An 18549-nucleotide genomic window follows, 5' to 3' on the forward strand; every position below is an offset into this window, starting at 1 on the left:
ATTTCTGGGGATGTATACCCAATATTAATTAAAATTTAAGTGTATCGTGTTAGTGCCCACAAAACCATTATTTAGGAATTTTTATTTTTCTTTTTTTCAAATTAAAGCTTTTCTCCTGCATTTTCCCCTCCGGACAGAAAGTTCAGGAAACCGATGCATGATGACAATGTGATATCCAATTAGGGAAAAAAAACCCTGAAACCAGTTGCTGGTGCTGAAACTGCTGTCAGAATCTGCTGTGTATCTGTGCTGAGACAATTTCTGGCCACCTTTTTAAGCATATCTCATCCTTGGGGTAGAGGGGGGAAAGAAATTTAATCTAAGCATTTAAATGTGTCACTCCTAATTGCATGGAACTGGGAAGACATTGGAAAACAAAGGTGAGTGCAAAGCCTGTGTCACCCTGCAGAGCAGTGCTGCAGTCAGCTCTGAGTGAGCCAGCGTGAGTCCTCAGGGAGTAACTGCATTAAGCAGAGTATTCCCAGCCTGCAAGCTGGCATTGGAAGGATGGGGGAGATTCAGATGCTTCTCCTCTTTTAATAGCACAGGAAATCTGATGACTGGAAGGATGCCTTACTCTGAATTTGGAGACTCTAAAGCAACGAGACCATCTGTCAGCAGGATGCATACGCACATCACTCTCATCTCGCTTGTCTGCTCACAACTGCAGCCCTGGCCTCCAGCATGGAGCAGGCTGGAACCTGAACATGCACCAGGTCAGTCCAGTGCTCAGCATCTCAGAGGGTCCTGGGCTCTCTTCCCCATCTCCCCACTCTCCACCTGTATGTTTCTATTAATACTGCTACTGCAAGAATATTTTTCCTTCCTCACAAGGTAAGGGAGGAATTTTATTGGGAAATTCTCTTCACAGGTTTAAATCAAGAATGACTCCACTGATTTTAATGCTGTTCATAGAATCATAGAATATGCTGGGTGAGAAGGGACCTACAAGGATCACCAAGTCCAGTCATTGTCCTGCATAGGATAAGTTTGATTTGTTTGTTTCCAGCTGAAGTTGTCATCCAATTGTTTAGATGACCTTAGGTACAGCCAATGAAAGGTATTAGGATAGTAGTTAGGGGGAAGTAGTTAGTAGTTAAAACATGCAAACCTTTTCCACTTTTTTCCCTATTCTGTGGTATCAAATTGTTCACAGTGGCTCAGGTATAAGTAAGCAAAGGGAAGAGCCAACAAAAATTGTCCAAGAAGGCCAATGGCACCTGGCCTGTATCAGGAATAGTGTGGCCAGCAGGACCAGGGCAGTGATTGTCCCCCTGTACTCAGCACTGGTGAGGCCACATCTTGAGTGCTGTGACCATTTCTGAGCCCCTCAGCTCAGGAAGGACATTGAAGTGCTGGAGTGAGTCCAGACAAGAGCTGTGAGGGGTCTGGAGCAGCTGGGGGTGTTTAACCTGGAGAAAAGGAGGCTCAGGGAAGACCTTATCACTCTCTCAAAGCACCTGAAAGGAGATTGCAGCTAGCAGGGGTAGGGCTCTTCTCCCAGGCAGCCAAGGACAGATTGAGAGGACACAGCCTCCAGCTGCACCAGGGGAGGGTAAGGTGGGACATTATGAAGAATTTCTTCACAGAACAGGTGATTCGACATTGGGATGGGCTGCCCTGGGAGGTGGTGGAGTCACGTCCCTGGAGGTGTTTAGGGAGACTGAACGCGGCACTCAGGGCCATGGTGTGATTGACATGGTGGTGTTTGTTATAGGCTGGACTCGATGATCTCAGAGGTGTTTTCCAACCTAATTGATTCTGTCATTCTGCAAAGCCATTCCTTTCCCTCACCTGGTCAAAAGCTTTTTCTAAAAATCCCTTCCCACCAAGGTGCAGTTTTTCCAGTTTGACATGAGATTTTAAAAGGCACCTGTATGGCTCAACCCTCTGCACACAAAACTCTTCATGTAGGTACAAAGCCATCTTGTTTTTCTAGGAATATGAACAGGAATCAAGAGAGCATAGATAGTGGAAAATTACATCCTCTGTTTAAATTTCTCCCCCTTCCTCTCTTCCTTTAAGTTTCTAAAATAATCTTGTGTGCACATAGAGACTTGCTTTAGCTCTTGTCAGAAGCTCACATTTTAATATTAGCTTCTTTCTGTTTTGTTTGGGTTCTCTCATTTTCTTTTGCTGGTAAAAACTTAATGAAAGGTAGCCTGACAGAAAAGGCTGTGATCCAAGCTGTGCATAGTTTACTGCCATCAAAGTCCTTTGAGCCCTAGAGCTCATCCTTATCACTGCTATTGGATATAACAGCATTTTCAGATTACTTTCTGGCATCAGTTTTCACACATGATTGACAGATGTAATAAACAGGTAGGCAAGAAACTCAGCTTGTTGCAGGACAATGGATATGTGCATTAGAAGCTTTCTGAAATGCAGAATGTTACTAAAAGCCATAACCTGATATCAGCAGTGACGATGGCTGCAAACCACTCATGCACTTCAGTTCTTAATATTTCATTTTTGTTTGTTGCTTACCTTTTGTAATAGATCAGCACTCATGTCCTCAGGGCATTTTTTGCATACCAGGGGCCTCCAGGACATGGAAACCAATTAAAGACATTGATATTCTTGCTTCAGCATTAAGCCAGGGAAAGAACTGACAGGAATTTCAAGTTCACTGTGCATGCAGGAGCTGGTTATCATTTCCATATGGCTTTCAGACTGTCTCACACTAAAACCCACACCTGAGGGAGACCCAGAAGAGCCTGGGGCATGATTTGCTCCAAACTGCTTTTGATTCCCACCAGCATAATTTATTGGAAACATTCTGCTTTTTTTGGAAACATTCACAGCCAGTCTGGGAGCTCCTGAAACGTGTTCCGACAATGTCGAAGAGATTTTGAAAGACAGAGCTTAAAGTAGCCATGGCTGGACAAAGTACTTTGTGACTGTCCTTGCATCAGGCCCCAGATCATGCATGCACTCATGTTTTCAGTCACTTGTGTTTTGGTTTGGTTTGGTTTTGGGCTTTTTTTTTTTTTTTTTTTTTTTTTTAATATTGGACATGTAGAAGTCCCACTGCCAGGCCAAGCTGGAGTCCCAGTATCCCAGCCTTGCACAAGCAGGATTGCACCAAGCTGAACAGCTGCTGCTCCCATTCCCCAGCTGATGCTGTATGGAATGCTGTGTCCAGGAAAAAGAAGAAGGAGATCCTTAAGGACTAAAGAGGTGATTATCCATATGATCTCTTAGCTCAATACACTTTGCAGGCTGACCATGTCCTCAGGCTCTGCTCAGGAGCATGATGTCAGCTTCAGTGTCAGTATGTGAACAGCTTTTTCCTTCCTGAAAGAGGAGAGAGGTATAGTGCTACAGATTTCATGGATTTCTAGGGAGTAGCTTGGTATTTCTAATTTTATCTTGCCTCTTTTACCCTCAACAGCAGCTCCTCAGTTTTTAAGCACACAAAGCTTGCATAAGTATAAGCACTGCATTTCTCAGGAGGAACCCCATAAATTAATAGAACAAAAATATTTTATAAAAATGTCAACCTTCATTTGATATGTGTGCAAGGTCCAATAGCTGTATTATAGGTGACAACCTTATGTAATTACATTGCTGGTTTAGCTGTTCTCATCCCAGTGGCAAATCTCATTCCCAACAAGTTCTGACTAAATAAAAGGGGTTGCTCAGATGACTTTCAAGGTGACATTATAGTGTGAGCCACCCTCTTCTCCTTGCAATTTTCAGTCCCCCATCTATCCCCATTTCAGCCCTTGGCAAGTGAAGACTTGCTCTTTCACCAGCAGTTTCTATGTATGATTACATGGCTGCAGAGTTCCTCTGCAAAAGCCATTGTGTTTCAGGGAGAGGGGAAGTGGTGCTGGTTACACTGCACTTTGTATTTCGAGGTTGCCCAGATACACATCTGAGATAAGGGACAGGGGATGTTTCTGATGAATATACCAATGTTTGCTGTCTGTGCAGCAGCAGAGATAGACCTGCACTGCTCCAAGTGCAGCAGGTGCATCTAATGAGAGCCCATGGCTGTGAAGAGTGGGTAGGCAAACATTCATCTCACTGACATTGGCTATCTACAAGATACAGCTCTGATCTCAGTGCCTTGTCCCAGATCCCTCTGTACATGGTGGAGAGGTTAATAAGTCCCTCCAGTTTCAGACACCTCTCTCAGGCTGAGATTAATCATCTCAGGTGATAATCATTCTCTGTTGGCTCTAGTGGAAGCTGATGTGGATTAGATAGTTATGTTTCAGATGACTGATTTCCTTATACTATTAGGTTTGGTAAACTGAAGTCTTCTGTACAGAACAGAAGCAGCCAAAGCCATCATTTCATGATGCATGGTGCCAGGTAGTGTGACTGTCAAGTACCCACACATCTTCATTTCTTGTACACCCAGCTTGGGAACAGGAATAGGAAATTGGATTGTGATTCTTGCTCTTCTGTAATTTCTTCAAATAGCAGATTGATAATGGATAATCACAAATATGTAATAAATACATTAAATAGCAAATGATAATGAAGGGATTCTTTTGGTTGGGGTTTTCTTATATTCCATAGAATATTAAGTCTGGTTTTAATTGTTGAGGCTAAAGAAACACACAGCATCTGATTTGTCTCATAATGACTGAAAATCTAGCAGCACTGCAACATTGCAAATTCCTTCTGACCTTGTGGAAGAATAATCATAAAAACAACAATACTCAGGGCTCAATGTGAGATTATCTGTCATTCTCAGCAACAGGAGCTGCTCAGAATGTTAATCGATGCTGTTTCCAAGCATGGAGCCATTTACTTCCAGGAGAAAGCACCTAAACTCTTCAGTCCTAAATTAAGTTGTCCCAGTGGAACATCTTTCCTTCATGGTATGCTCTTTGTACCACTAAAAGCCCACATGTAACTGTCAAGGGCTTAACAACCCCTCTTCACTCTTATAATTTACATTTACTATCAGTGAAACAATGGAACATGTTGCTCAGAGAGGTGGGAGATGTCCCATCCCTGGTAACATCCAAAGTCAGATGGAGCAGGACTCTGAGGCACCTGATCTAGTTGAAGATATCCCTGCACCTTTTAGGGGGATCAAACTAGATGGGCTTTAAGGGTTCTTTGAACCCTAACTGTTCAATGATTCTATGAGCTGTGATCATGGTCAAAATTGGCAAAACTGAAATGAAAAATTAGGAAAGGTCATTTCTGTGTTCTGGCTGGGCAGAAGTGTTGATATTGGGTTGGGTGCCTCCATGCTATAAGGTCCTGGTACATGGCATTAAAGATTCTGCCACAGTACAGGTGATGCATTCATGCCCCATGAACAACCAGTAAGTTAAAAAAAAAAAAAAAACCCAAACCAAAACAACAACAACAAAAAGAAAAAAAAAAAGAAAAACCAAAAAAAAAAAAAACCCTGAAGACCTGAAGCCTGCAAACAGGAAAAGCTCATAAAATCTGGCATAATCACGTGGGCTTGGCCAGTCTCTAAATCAGTCCTTTCCTTCGTGGTTTGTTCAGACACCAGCTGGTGTAAAACCTCCCATAATCTGCTGGGATATTTTAATATTCCTGTCACAGGCTCTGCTGCACCAAAGAGCACAGGGTGGCTCCTGCTTCCCAAAGGGCTCCTTCCAAATACACAAGAGGATGGCAGGAGAGCAGAAGCTCTCTGTGAGCTCCATTCAAGGAGTAAGGGTCTGAAACCAGGAGTAGCCATTTGCTAACTGATTTATTTTCATAGCACAGCATTTAAAGGAGGAATTTGACTTCACTTGCAGGAAAGGACCAATATATAAGCTTTCCCAAACTTTTAGAATTAAAGCTGAGTTTAAAGAACTTTAATGAGGATTAAGGATTAAATTAACACTGGTATGAAGAAATGGTGCAGCATCTGCATTTTCATCACCTATGAGTAAAACCAAGGAGCAGGACCATGGAAAACCAGCATGAAAAATTTCACAGAGTATTTTCCAATTTAATTATATATTTTATGAACAGGAATCTGCTTATTTTTTGGGGAACTGCAATTATAATTTATTTATATTCTGCTTGTAAACAGTTCTTGGGGCAGCTTATCTCTGTTTACAAATGACAATTTCCTTCTAAGTATTTGCTGTGTTTATTGAACAGCTATGTGATAAACACAGGTTAGAGGGCATCAAGACTCTAACACTGCATCTGTTATTTTCCAGTTTTTGCTCCCCTGTGTTTTCTTTGGTTTGGGTTTTTTGACCTCCTAATGCCTTTGCTCCCTTACCTGAAACATCAAGAAGCATATCAAATCTCCATGGGGGAAAGGTACTCCTTAAAACTTGTTTTGGTTTCCAATGCAGCAGCAGCACAAAGTTAGAGCACTTTTTGACACAAATAACCTCCATCTTTAACCTGCAGCCCGGCTTTCCGTAATGTTCAGTAATTTTGCCATCGTGTCAAGGAAAAAAGTATTCCTGAATTTTTCTTCTTTGGGGCAAATAAGAAAGCATTTGTCAAGGAAGTACACTTAAATATCAAAATTATGACTTTTCCTTTTCCTTTTCCTTTTCCTTTTCCTTTTCTTTTTCATCTCTCCTACTTCACTCACTTTAACAAGATTCTTGGTTCTAAGTGTTGGTGTTTGAAAGCAGTATTTTTAATTTTATTTTTTTTAAATGGATGTCGTTAGCTGTAGGAGTTCCTGGGGGACATTTTCAATGTGTGTGAGTCTTACTGATCTCCCTGTTGGAGATGCATTCCTGAACATAAACTTTTGGCATCTGCCATAATGAGTCTTTCTGTCAAAACAGAGAGGAGCTGCTCTTGTAGCAACCTGGGACCAGGGCCTGGGAAGCACCAGCCCTGTGCTGTCTCTGGGGGATGTTGGCTGCCTGTCACACATCCCCTGTGTGGCCTTGGGAAAGTCATTTGAGAATGGTCCAAAGGCAGGGAGTTTCACAGGTTTGTGAATCTGCAGAGAGACTCTGCTTGTCAGCGAGTGCTTCCTGCTCCTGTAGGAATTCCCTGATTGAATTTATCTTCAAACATTGTTATCTCTTTGAGTAAAACTCATGTAAACCTGTCTTAACTTTAACATGCCCTGTAACACTACAGTTCTCAGTTCTCATTCCCCTGGTTAATTACTATTCATATCAAAGAAACCTTGGTGTTCTGGAGGAAGCACAAAACCTGAAGTTTACATATTTATTTTCCCTCTATAATATCATTACATAAAGAATACAATAGAGGAAACAGGATTTAATTTCTGACTCACAAAAGCCACTGCCTCAGCAATACAGCAATACCTAAGCTAGTAGGATGTGAGAGTCCAGATCCCAGTGCAGTTTAATTGAATATGCTGATTATTAGTTCCTGAGTTGTCAGTCAGAGTGGAGCTGTATTGAACAGTGGCAGTGACCAGCTTGTGGCTTCTCACCCCAGATACTGTGACACCTCTTCACAATTCCTGTTGCTGCATCCATGCTTACAAGGCAGGCCTATTTAGACAGGGGAAGCTTTTATGTAGAGCTCAAATTTTGCTTACAGACATCTGGAAGCCCTGGGGAATAATAACACAGTACTGACACTCAGGCCAGGCTTCCAGAGTCTAACCAGGTCCAGCATGTGGCCAGCTTTTAAGTGCTGAGCTCTCATTTAGCCTGTGCAAGAAAGAGCCTTGAAGAGGCACACTCACAGCAGGGATGCTGCAGCTCAATCAGATGAACAGAATTGTGACAGACTAATTCTCCATGTAGTTTGAGCAGGATTAAGGTGCCTAAACATAAACATCTAGGGGGCCTCACCACATCTCAACTGCTGTTTTTAGTGAGTGTTTCTGTTTGTGCAGAACAAGCAGGAAATGCTGCTTGGAATTGTCTAAGGGAATTAGATAGGGCTCTAGACTCCAATGTATGGTTATTTCAATGACAGCAACACTAGATGAAGAAAAACTCCTAAATCTACTTGAGCTTGATCCAGAAGTGTGGTTTACAAACCTCAGTGATCTACTAAAACATCTTCACAAAGCTAGGCTGCTTAAACCCAAACTAATCCATTGTAAATTTCATCGTTTAAGACAGGGTCAAGAACCTGTGTACCAGTGTCCCTTCTGCGGTCAGACAAATAAATGAGAGGTACATCTAAGAATTTATCAAAAATCTAGCAGATCCTAACATGGGATTATTCCAGGGTTTCCCAGCTACCAGTTCTCGGCTAGGTACTTTCTTCATGGATACTTATTTTGATCCACACATGATGGATTTTTGCTCTGTGGCAGCACTTTCCCTGAAGTAGAAGTTCTGGATTAGTCCAAGCTTGTGAGTGACTGTCCTGCAGCCTGTGGAGCTACATCTGCTGTGGAAATGTGTGAGAGTAGAAGCAGGTGCCCCCATTGTTCAGAGAACCAATCTGGGTTTCAGATAAGATCCAGCATTTGTCTGTCTGAAAGTCCCTGGTGCACCTGATGCAATGGAACTCTAGTTAGGTCTTATTGCCCTTTTATCACACAGATCAGAACTAACTGGATTCAAAACAGCTCTGCTAGGGAAAGGGAGAGGGTGGGGGAGAGGAGAAAACTTAGTGATGTGTGAAATGACATTTCAATGAGAAATTTGCCATTGAGCTGACAGCTGGAATCTAAATTTTACGAAGATGAGGAGCATGGAGTTACATGGGCAGACCTTACCTGCTGTAAGGGCCTGAATTTTTGAGGTATGAACTGATTTGGAGATGACAGTTTTACATGGCATCAGACCCAAGTGGTGGGAGGAATAGCCCAGCAAGGGGAATATCCATAGATTGTTCCCATGTTTTGTTTTATGATATGAGCTTTTTTGAATGCATTTGTGTGATAAATAAATAAATGGATGAAGTACATCACTGTCACCAAGGGACTTTTCTGATATTTATCAGAGAAAGACATGCTGTTTTTTTCTTTTGAATAGCAATGCTTTTTGCTGATGACAGATTCCTGTAGGAGATTCTCGAATTCTTAAAGGAGAACTGAAGAGACTTTTCAGCAGAATTAGAACATAGCAAGTGACATATTACAATGGTTTTGCTGAGTTAGCAGACCCAATAAACGAAGAAAGTTAGATATAGAAAAAATCCAATGTATGTCTGAAAGTCTTGAGGCAAGTCTAATTTCTGAGACATAAGAATCAAGATGTATTACATTGTCATCTCTATTTTAATTGGAATGGTGTGTTTTATATCATTGAATAACTATTGAAGTTGCTCTGATATTTATAGCCCTTTTTATAGCATTTTACTGGGTCTTACTGCTGATAACCTTAAATGGATTTCAGTAGTCACCACATTTTTTCTTGTGGTGCATGGTCTGATCTCTAGTTTCACATGGTATTTTTTCAAGAATCAAATTCTGTAGTATTCAGATTTCCTTTGACATATTGTGCTAAACTGACAGTGCCCTGCCCTGCCTATAGATATGCAAATAGAGAGGCAACACATGGGTGCTCCAGACTGTGTAGAACTGTTTAAGAAATCGGTAGGCACAGTGAGTTCCTGTTAGTTACTTCATAAAGTTCTTCAGCACATCTCTACACCAGAGATCAGGCTGTATCCCTCAGCTTAGCCTGCAAACTTTCCTGTCCCTTGTTAGTGCCAAAAAATTCTTGGGTTTATCCTGCACAGCTTTGCTTTCTGCCATACAGCAGCACTTGTGTCTCAAAGAAAAAATTCTTAGCCATTCAAGTGTCTTAGAGTGTGTCAGCTGTCCGTCACCCCCCACCCCATTTCTATTCTTCAAAAGAAAGAAAAGAGGAGAGAGAGTTGAGGTGTTCAAGCATGAGTGAAAGGACACAAGTTAAAAGATGGGACTTGTATTGAGCATTATCTGATCAGCCAGGAGTATTCCCTTAAAGGAGACAGACTGAAAATAAATGGAAATATTCAACACCAAATAATTAAAAGAGAGCTTTAACCTTCTTCATCACTACTTTGTAAAATGATGCACTGGGCAAATTCCTCCTTCTTTTCTTTGTCTTTCCTTAGTCTTGTTCACAGTTTTGTCTCTGCATTTTGCAAGCTCTTACAGGTGATTTTAAAAAGTAAAGTTTTCTATTGCGTGGTTGTAAATACTGTTATGTACATTTTCTGATCTGACACAAACCAAGGACCTCTGACATCTGAAAGGATCTGAAAGCCTCGCAGACTCAGATGAAACCTTATGGCTCTGAATGCCCACCATGCAAACGTGAGAGAATGAGGTGTAGTTCTCCATCAGCTGCTCCCATTTTACAAACTGGAAAAGAGATTAAGTTAAGTATGTGTTTCTGAATTAGGTTTCAGGACATGTGGCTTCAATTCCCAGGCTGCCCAGCAAAGTTGTTGAGCTGTCATCCTTGAGGGTATTTAAAAGTGTAAATGTCACAATGTAGGGACATAGTTTGGTAGTAGATTTAACAGTTGGATGCGATAACTTATAATTCTTTTCTAAGCTTAAAAGTTCTGTGATTACAAGATTCATCATGGAATTTTTTGCAGAACTGTGAAAGTAGTTTATTATAATGAAGCCTCTGTTGACCATTGTAATCTGTGTGATGATGCTGTCCTGTGTTCCAGGAATGCTACTGTGGCCTGAAATCTATCACTGTGTAGAGGTAGTTTAATATATGGGCTATGTGGTAAAGCTCTTCAGAGAACAATTCACTGGTCACAGCATCAGGTGAAAACTGAAAATAATGTTTTATATTGAAATAATTTTCAAAAATAAAAAGTATTTAATATACTTTTTTCTTCCTCAGGTTTTCCATAAAATCCTTATGCTTTTCAAAGGAAAAAGTCATCATTCAAAACATAATGTATGTATTAGCTAAAATCATTGCTCATTGTTAAGTAAACTCCTCATTTCTTTGCAGTTTCTGAGCTCCTGACTTCCCTCTTTCTTCCCTGTTCCATATGTGTAGTTTCTTCTTTGGGTATGTATGATGCAGAGAACTCATTTAATCTTCCCAACTGTTGTGGAGCTTCACTTAGATCATTCTCTTCCATATCAACATTATTTTTTACATCGAATTGATAAGTACTAACAGAAGGTGGGTTCCCTCCAACCCTCCCATCGGGTATATAAAGAAGTTAAACCTGTTGTTTAGTCCTGTTTCCCAAAGTCAAATCTTCAGTTCAAGCAGATGGCATTTTTTAATATTTGGAGAGGCTCAACCTCTGCACACAGTGAGAGGAGGTAAGGACAGTAGAGTGATGGAAAAGCTGACTTACATCCTTGGAACAGTATTGGTCTGCCACTTACCCTCACTGTGTCTCAGTTTGCAGAACTATAAAATTCAGTAAGAAGCTGTGAGCACCTCTTCTTTATTTCCTTCACTCAAAACCTCTTTCCTCCTTGCTCCCGCTTTTTAAATGATCTGGGTTAAAAGAGGTCAGGCAGAAGATTTCTGCTTCACACTGCCTTAGGACAGGAGAAGGCTTCAAGCAGTGTCCAAGGGACCCATTTGTGGAGGATTGGTGTGCTCAAATTCACCACTCTCCTGCTCTGATAAACACAGTGGTCATTTACATGCAAGTGCCAATCTGGTTCTCATTTTAAATTCTTCGAAGAAGTTTCCAAGTTTCATTTGCTGTAAAACAGAAACTCTCTTCTCTCTCTGCCCCTTCTGCTTCTAGCTGCCTGGTAGATTGCTGATTCCTTGTCTTTCACTGTGCTGGAACTATACCAGCAAGAATAGAAATACTCATTGTTTAAATCTTGTTTGCATTAAACTAACATCACAATGTTGTGGCAACATTAAGGGAAGAGAGAAACAGTGATAGGAAACCTAAATCTCCCATCAGAATGCAATTAACCTGCTGCTCACCTTCTCCTCTATGGACTGTCAGAAGGAAACTTTCCACTGTTTATGTCATGGCAACATAAGCATTTTTTCTTTCTTCCTATCATATGTCAAGATCCAAACAGGCTTCTGGTGATACTCAGCTGTTGAGTTCACTCGTGTTTTAAAGAAGACCTTCCCTGAAGGTCACTGCAAGCTGGGAGAGTATTCCACAGAAATATCACTGCAGAATTGTGTTAACTCTGTATTTGGCCCTTGCTGTTTGCTGTTGGGGCAGGATCCTGTGCTCAATACACTGCTGTGCTGATGCTGCCCAGCTGCTGCTCTGTATCTGTGGGCTAAAGAAGCTTTCAGTGCAAGGCAGGAGCACAGGGACTTGGCTTTACATGGGTGTCTGCATCTCCTGGCAGTGGCTTGCTGCAGGTCAGGACCTGTGAGAGTTTTGATTTCTAATACAAGTGATGTATTATGGTTAGATGCTAAGTAAATAGTTCTGAGAGATCAAAATCCCATATTTCCTATCCTGTGGTGTGGAAGGACTGCCAAATATGGACACATGTTCTCTTTTTAAATCTGATGTTGAGACTGAAGAGAAGGAGCAGAAGAGCAAAAGCACATCAAGGCTGGCCTTTATAATAAGTAATTATATGGATATATGAATCCACTTTCTTATTCCTCTGTTTCTGGTCCCTTCTGATTTTTTAAAAGTGTAAAGAGTCAGAAGAGTTAAAAAAGGAAGTACACCCAAAAAAAGTAAGATATAAGATTTTAAATTAATTTTTAAGATTTATTATTATATTACTAGGGTTTTGTGCAACATTATTTCCTGGGTTCTGGTGACTTCAAAGACAAAAATAGAAAAGTTGCCTTTTTCTTCTGAAGCCTTCCCATGTAAATATTAGAAGAGACTATATGGACAAATTCAGTAATAGGAAAATACAGAGGAAAAGCATGTCAAAAATATTGAGTAGCAGGTTAAAGAACTTAGCATTGCAACATATTCACTCACCCATATATTTTGGTTATTTATTCTTTTGTAAAGAAATTTTCTTTAAAAATATATACATACAGAGGAAAAATTATTTTTCAATATCCTTTTTTTTTTTTACAATAAAATTGCCACTTGTCAGCTCACAAAGCCTCAGAAAGTTTTTTGAGCTGACAAGTGACTAATTCCACTACTGATGAACCTACAAGGCTGAGCAAATCTCTTAGCTTCTTTTGCCCTCATTTCAGCTTGCAGAAGTGGTCTGTTGCTGATAATTCTAGTATTTGCCTCTTGGTCAAAGTGTATCTCATCTACCTCCTGCTATGCTACATGTCTGTGCAGCCCAAAGGGTGGCTGTGCCCCAGTCCTTTGCTGTCATTGTAGTGCTAAGAAAAATTTAAAACCATATTAAGAACAACTGGTAGCAAAGCTAAGGTGAAATTTTTGTTAACCAGAATTCTACTCTGTGGGGTATTCATATTAAACTGGATTTTGACAGACAAAAATCAGATTAATGCTATTAGGTCCAAAAAGCTGTTCTAGTTTACCTTACATAATACATAAACTTACTTGCTGAAGAAATCTTAAGCACACAGGTTTTGCAGCTATGAGGTTTTTTCCTCATTTTTCCCCCAAAGAACTGGAAGAAAATTTACAGTCTACCAAGAGGACATCTAACATATTAAATTAGATCACAGACCAAATATATTAGATCAACATCTGTGCTCCCAGAAGAGGCTTGCATACTGTCAATAATACAACCTGACAGCTTTAGGATCAATCATCTTATTAAAACTTTCTTCTCTCTCTTTTCCCCCTCTCTCTATCACCCCTTGAAGGAGCTTGGCAAGGTTTATTTTTTTGGCTGGTAGCTTGCTTTTTTCTGCTTCAGAATTTCTTGCACTAATACTTCCATAAGAAATAATTTGCCTCAAATAGCTTGCATTAATCTGGGACACAATAATGAATAAATATTTGGAATAAATAATGCATAATGTCTAAGTCTGATAATTATCATAATGATGACTGACATCCTCCTAGCACCTTCCAGTCCCAAATCCCAAGGCACTTAATTGAATGACTACAGATTTGGAGGCTGGGGGAGAAGATGGGGAAAGATGCTGAGCTGCAGCAAGCTGTCAATGCTCTGATGTTGCTTGGGCCTCTTTACCATGCACACAGTCTGCTTTTGTTGGCAGGACCCTCACTATTGGCTACAAAATAGGATGCTTTTTATTATGAAAATGGCTCCCTAATTTTTTTTTTTTGGTGGTGGCTTACTGAGCAAAGAGATATAAAAGGACTCTACTTGGAAGAACTTTCAGGGTAGTAGGAGGGTGCACCAGAATTCAGGGTACCAGAATACCTGAACTTCTGGGTTGCACCTCTTGATGCAAAAGATGTTCACTGTGGGTTGGGTTTTTTTCCTCTCAGCTGGCAGCCCTCACAAGTAAACACATTCTGTTTAAAGCTGGGAGGTGTCACACTGACTCTTGGTAACACTGGTTACACCTTTCTCAGCAGCCTATTCAGCACTGTAAAGTTTGTGGATCTTCTACAAGTACCATGGAAATGCTTGAACCTCAGCTCTCAGGGATATGTCAACCATTTTTAAAGTCTGCTTTGTCCCCAGCTAAATTCTAATGGAAGGAGAGAATCTTCCAGACAATACAAGGTTGACTCTGAACCCATATGTTCTGTAGCAGATCTATACCAGAGGAGCCCAGCAGGGACTTGTTCAGGGAGGTGTACAGATTTATCATCAGGGTCACAGCCTTTGACGAGTCATACACGTCCTCCATTTCACAAATGCTTCAATGGAACTGTCCACAGGAGGAAAGATAATACAATGATTTGCCTATATAAGCATGACAGACAGAAACACAATGTGCAGCTGGAGAGTGATAAGGGAAATTGATTTCTTTTTCCTATTCCTTTGCACTTTATTTCTCCTGCTTGGCAGCAGCAGTTCTGTTCATCAGTACATTTCCTCCTTCTCAAATATGGGAATTTTCCAATGGGCTTGAGCCTGCTGCAGGTGTATATATATTGAGTAATCTGCCACTTTAGAATAGAACTGAATTTTCATTAAGATCTGCTCTGTATTGTATAAGTTACTGGAACATCTTCCTTTTTTCTTTATATTCTTCACCAAGCTGTAGGACTCAGAGCCTTGTTCTGACTGTCATACAACTCTGCTAATCAGCTGCTGATTTGGAGAGACACGTGTCACCAAATCCATGGGGTTTCCTGCCAGCTCTTCTTGGTGTGCTAGACATGGTATTAAACACTTAACCACCCATAAGATTTCTGTGCAGCCTCTGCTTGTGTTTAGGCTGCAGATGAAGCAGTGTCAACACAAGCATGATAAATTGGAGGTTTCTTCCCGGAGCACTTGCACTCACACAAACAAACACTTCATTAGCAAGACGATAAACAAAACAAAATCCACAGCAGTCCCCACGAATGTGTCAGGAAATTGCTTCAGGGTGAGAAAACACCCTCTGCATCAGCTTTAGGGTATCATGGGATGTGCTGCCAGGCTGGAAGCATCTCTTGGCGTGCTGCCCCAGCCAGAGGAAGCTGCAGAGTGGAAATTCTCCCCTTGCCCAAAGGGCAGGTCCTGCTGGCACATTTCTGGCTCCTGCAGCTCTCCAGGAGAGAGAAATGTTTGGTTCTTGGCCTGTAAACCAATCCTGTGGAATTACTCCAGATGGAGTAGTGGAGTTGGGGAATTCTGCCACATGTGGGCTCACTCTGAGGACAGTGTCCCCCCCTCCATTTTAACTTCAAGGTTCAAAATTCTGTTACAGGGACTGATGTCCCTTAGGGAGAAGGGAAAATTTGGGTTCTCTCAGGTGCAAGAAACACAAGGGATTTAGAAAATCTCTAATTAAAAGTTTCAGTGCTGTTTATATTCCTACAATCACTTTGGAGAGCAGGGCTTAGGAAATACACACAAACAAGTCCCATTAGGATATATGTTTTCTCCCTATAATTTTTCCTCTTTTAATTTTTAACTATGATTTAAAATGTTAACTAATTTAGCAGTTTTTGCTATTGAGCACAGCAGGACAAGTTGTAACTATGGGATTCAGCTCTTTTCCTGACTTATGTAGCTGTTCATCTGCCTTGACTTGTTAAAAGGTAAGGCAAAGTAATTTTTTTTGTTGTTGTTGCCAAAATGGTCTAAGATGCATCTTGATTTTTTGGAATAGGTATTTTTACTTTTTTTTTTTTCTCAGACTGTGCAGCTATTGATTTCAAAGGTTGTAAATGTAAAGAAAATTAAATGCAAGAGAAGAGAGAAAAAAAACAGGACTGACACTCATTCATACAGAAGAATTTGGAGCTGAAAGTGGTAGAAGGAAAAAATATTGAGGTGCAAGTATTTAAAAATACAAAAGAAAAGAGGAAAAGCAAATTATATTAAATTTAAATTCCATGAAATAAAATTAATGCAGTATTGGTAGATTGTAAGTATATTTCCTTTAAAGGGATTTTGAAAGGATTGAGGCTGGATTTTTTGATGAATAATTTTCTCTGTGACTTATCAGATAACTGGTTCATATGCTAACTTTAGACAGTGTGATGCGTATATCCTCTAGAATCAAGGAAGCTTAGGCTATTTTCACTCATCCTTTTCACTTGCTGATTCAAAGTATTTCATTCGGAGAACTCAGTGGAACTAAAAAAAGGCACACTTCTTTCAAAAAAAATCTTTCTTCATAAGGACTTGAACAAATTTGCCACTGCTGACAACTTTAAATGTTTTATGTAAATATTTTTTCTGAACCAATATAGCAAGGTAGGAACACTGCCTTCTTTGGAAACATAACCCATGTACATTTGTGTTCTTCTGAAACTTTTATTTGTTGTTGTTGTTTTTTTGGGGTTTTTCCCCCCTGCAGCACACTTGCGTGGAGTTGCCTTTAAATTGGTAAAGGCTTACAGGTGTGGGTTTTGGTGTTGCAGCTGTATCATGGTGACCTGTCTCTGTGTGCCTGCTTCTACCTAGTGAGTATTCTATTTTATTTTATGGGGTTTTGGGGTTTTTTTCAGTTTAGTTTTTGTTAGTGTTTTTTGATGTTTGTTTGGAGTTTTTGTTTCTTGATATTTTAATTTGTGGTACTTTGGTGTTTCTGAGCTTGTTCCAGAGTATGCAAACATCCAACTGAGTTTGTTATGGGGTGAAATAAGTAACTTCTTGAAGAGTACCAGTGTTCTTATTGCATAAGAAGCCTCAATCTTTCAAATCAAAAGTGAGACAACCTTTGTGGTTTTAGCATTAAAGGAGGCTAGTACTTAAACGTTATATGTAGTATGGTTTCTTTAAACAAGGCATTGAAATAAAAGGCATGAATTCAGGAAAATGTAAGTTGGACCTGTAAAACAATCCTTTAGACATACAGTTTAATTGTTTGTCTTGACAGGTAGGCTTCAGACATTTTACTATGTGGTTACATATGCTTTCAAAGACTTCCTCTGAATTTTTAAGCTTCAGTTGCTTTGAAGATGTGTTTTGTACTATGCAGTCCCATATTCGTGGTTCTGTCCCTTCAGTCTTTACTCAGCAAGGTATTTCTCTGTCCTTTTCCATTTCTTGTCTCTTTCTTTAATTCAGATCCACAGAAGTTCATGCTTCTTATTGCTGAAATCTCTTTTTCTCTGTCTTTTTTTTATAGCTTATGTATGTAATCCTGTGTCATGGGTGGGACTCAACTAATGAGGAACCTGGAAATCTGAATCTGTAGTAACAAATGTTCTAAATTTCAGATAGATTTTCTTTCATTCATTTTTCTCTTCTAAAAACGATCAAGCATGACTAGGGAATGATTTTACTTTTCTTTACTATTAGAAAATATTTGAGAATGTTACGTGGGGTTCTTGCAGTTTAATAAATTAAATACCTGTAATGAACTGCAAAAAATATGGGAGTGATCACATCAGAAATGTCTGCAGTTTTAGCCCTGTACTGGAGAAGTTCAGTACTTTGTATCCTTTAGCTTCTCGTTTATTATATCACTTGTATTAAACATAATTGTTTTCAGGCATTTAATTAGTCACTGCACATGAGAAAAAAAACAGTTCCTTTAAATTTATGTTTTAAATATCACCAAGACTCGTTGTCAGAGACATAACTCTCTGTATAGAAGTTTGATGCTGTGACTGCTGTGCATTTACATCACGAATAAAGAATTAAAAAATAAGACTTTAGAGAGAACTATCTATACCAGATGAATTAATTCCACAATATTTTGTATTCCATGTGTGAATAATAGTTCAGCAACATTCTTTTTCAGTTTTTGCCAAGCTTTACCTTCTGTGTTTGCATTTGGTATGATGTTGGAAGTTCACACCATCACAGTCTTTTTCCCACTCCCCTCCCAACAATATGGTAGGATTTTTACAGGGATTTATTTAGCACTTCACTGGGAATCTGACTCTTCTGTTTTAGCACTTACTTTTCTTACAGTTTTTGGTACTTATTATTGCCTCAATAAAGACAAGGTCCCTGGCATTTAACATACAGAAAACTGTGCTTAAAATAACATTAGTGTTGTAACACACCAATAAATCCCGAAGAATTCATTTGAAAGGCTGAAATTATATTCTTAACTTACATGCTTTTGCTTTCCCTTGTTAAGAACAGTGGTAATGAAGTGTCATCCTTAAATTTGAATTGCCCAGCATCTGTTAGTTTGTGGCACAGCCCAACCCTAGCATTATTTAAATGTTTTTTTGTGCATCTGAATATTAAATGGTGCCCTGAAGATTCAATCCAGCAGTCAGAACTATGGTAGTTACAAGATT

At 39.8% G+C, this 18549-nt stretch overlaps 1 long non-coding RNA gene across 1 annotated transcript in view; it reads left to right on the forward strand.

Moving 5' to 3' along the window:
• The first annotated feature begins 602 nt into the window (after nucleotides 1–602).
• The window catches only part of LOC139593828 (uncharacterized), a 100929-nt gene continuing 82982 nt past the window's right edge, over nucleotides 603–18549 (forward strand). Inside the window, exon 1 of the long non-coding RNA XR_011680404.1 lies at nucleotides 603–716. This is a non-coding gene — a long non-coding RNA (uncharacterized lncRNA). The remainder of the gene's footprint in view (nucleotides 717–18549) is intronic.

The sequence above is a fragment of the Agelaius tricolor genome, unplaced genomic scaffold (genome assembly GCF_023055355.1).
Source record: "Agelaius tricolor isolate 1412-34295 unplaced genomic scaffold, bAgeTri1.0.p SCAF_10, whole genome shotgun sequence".
NCBI lineage: Eukaryota > Metazoa > Chordata > Aves > Passeriformes > Icteridae > Agelaius > Agelaius tricolor.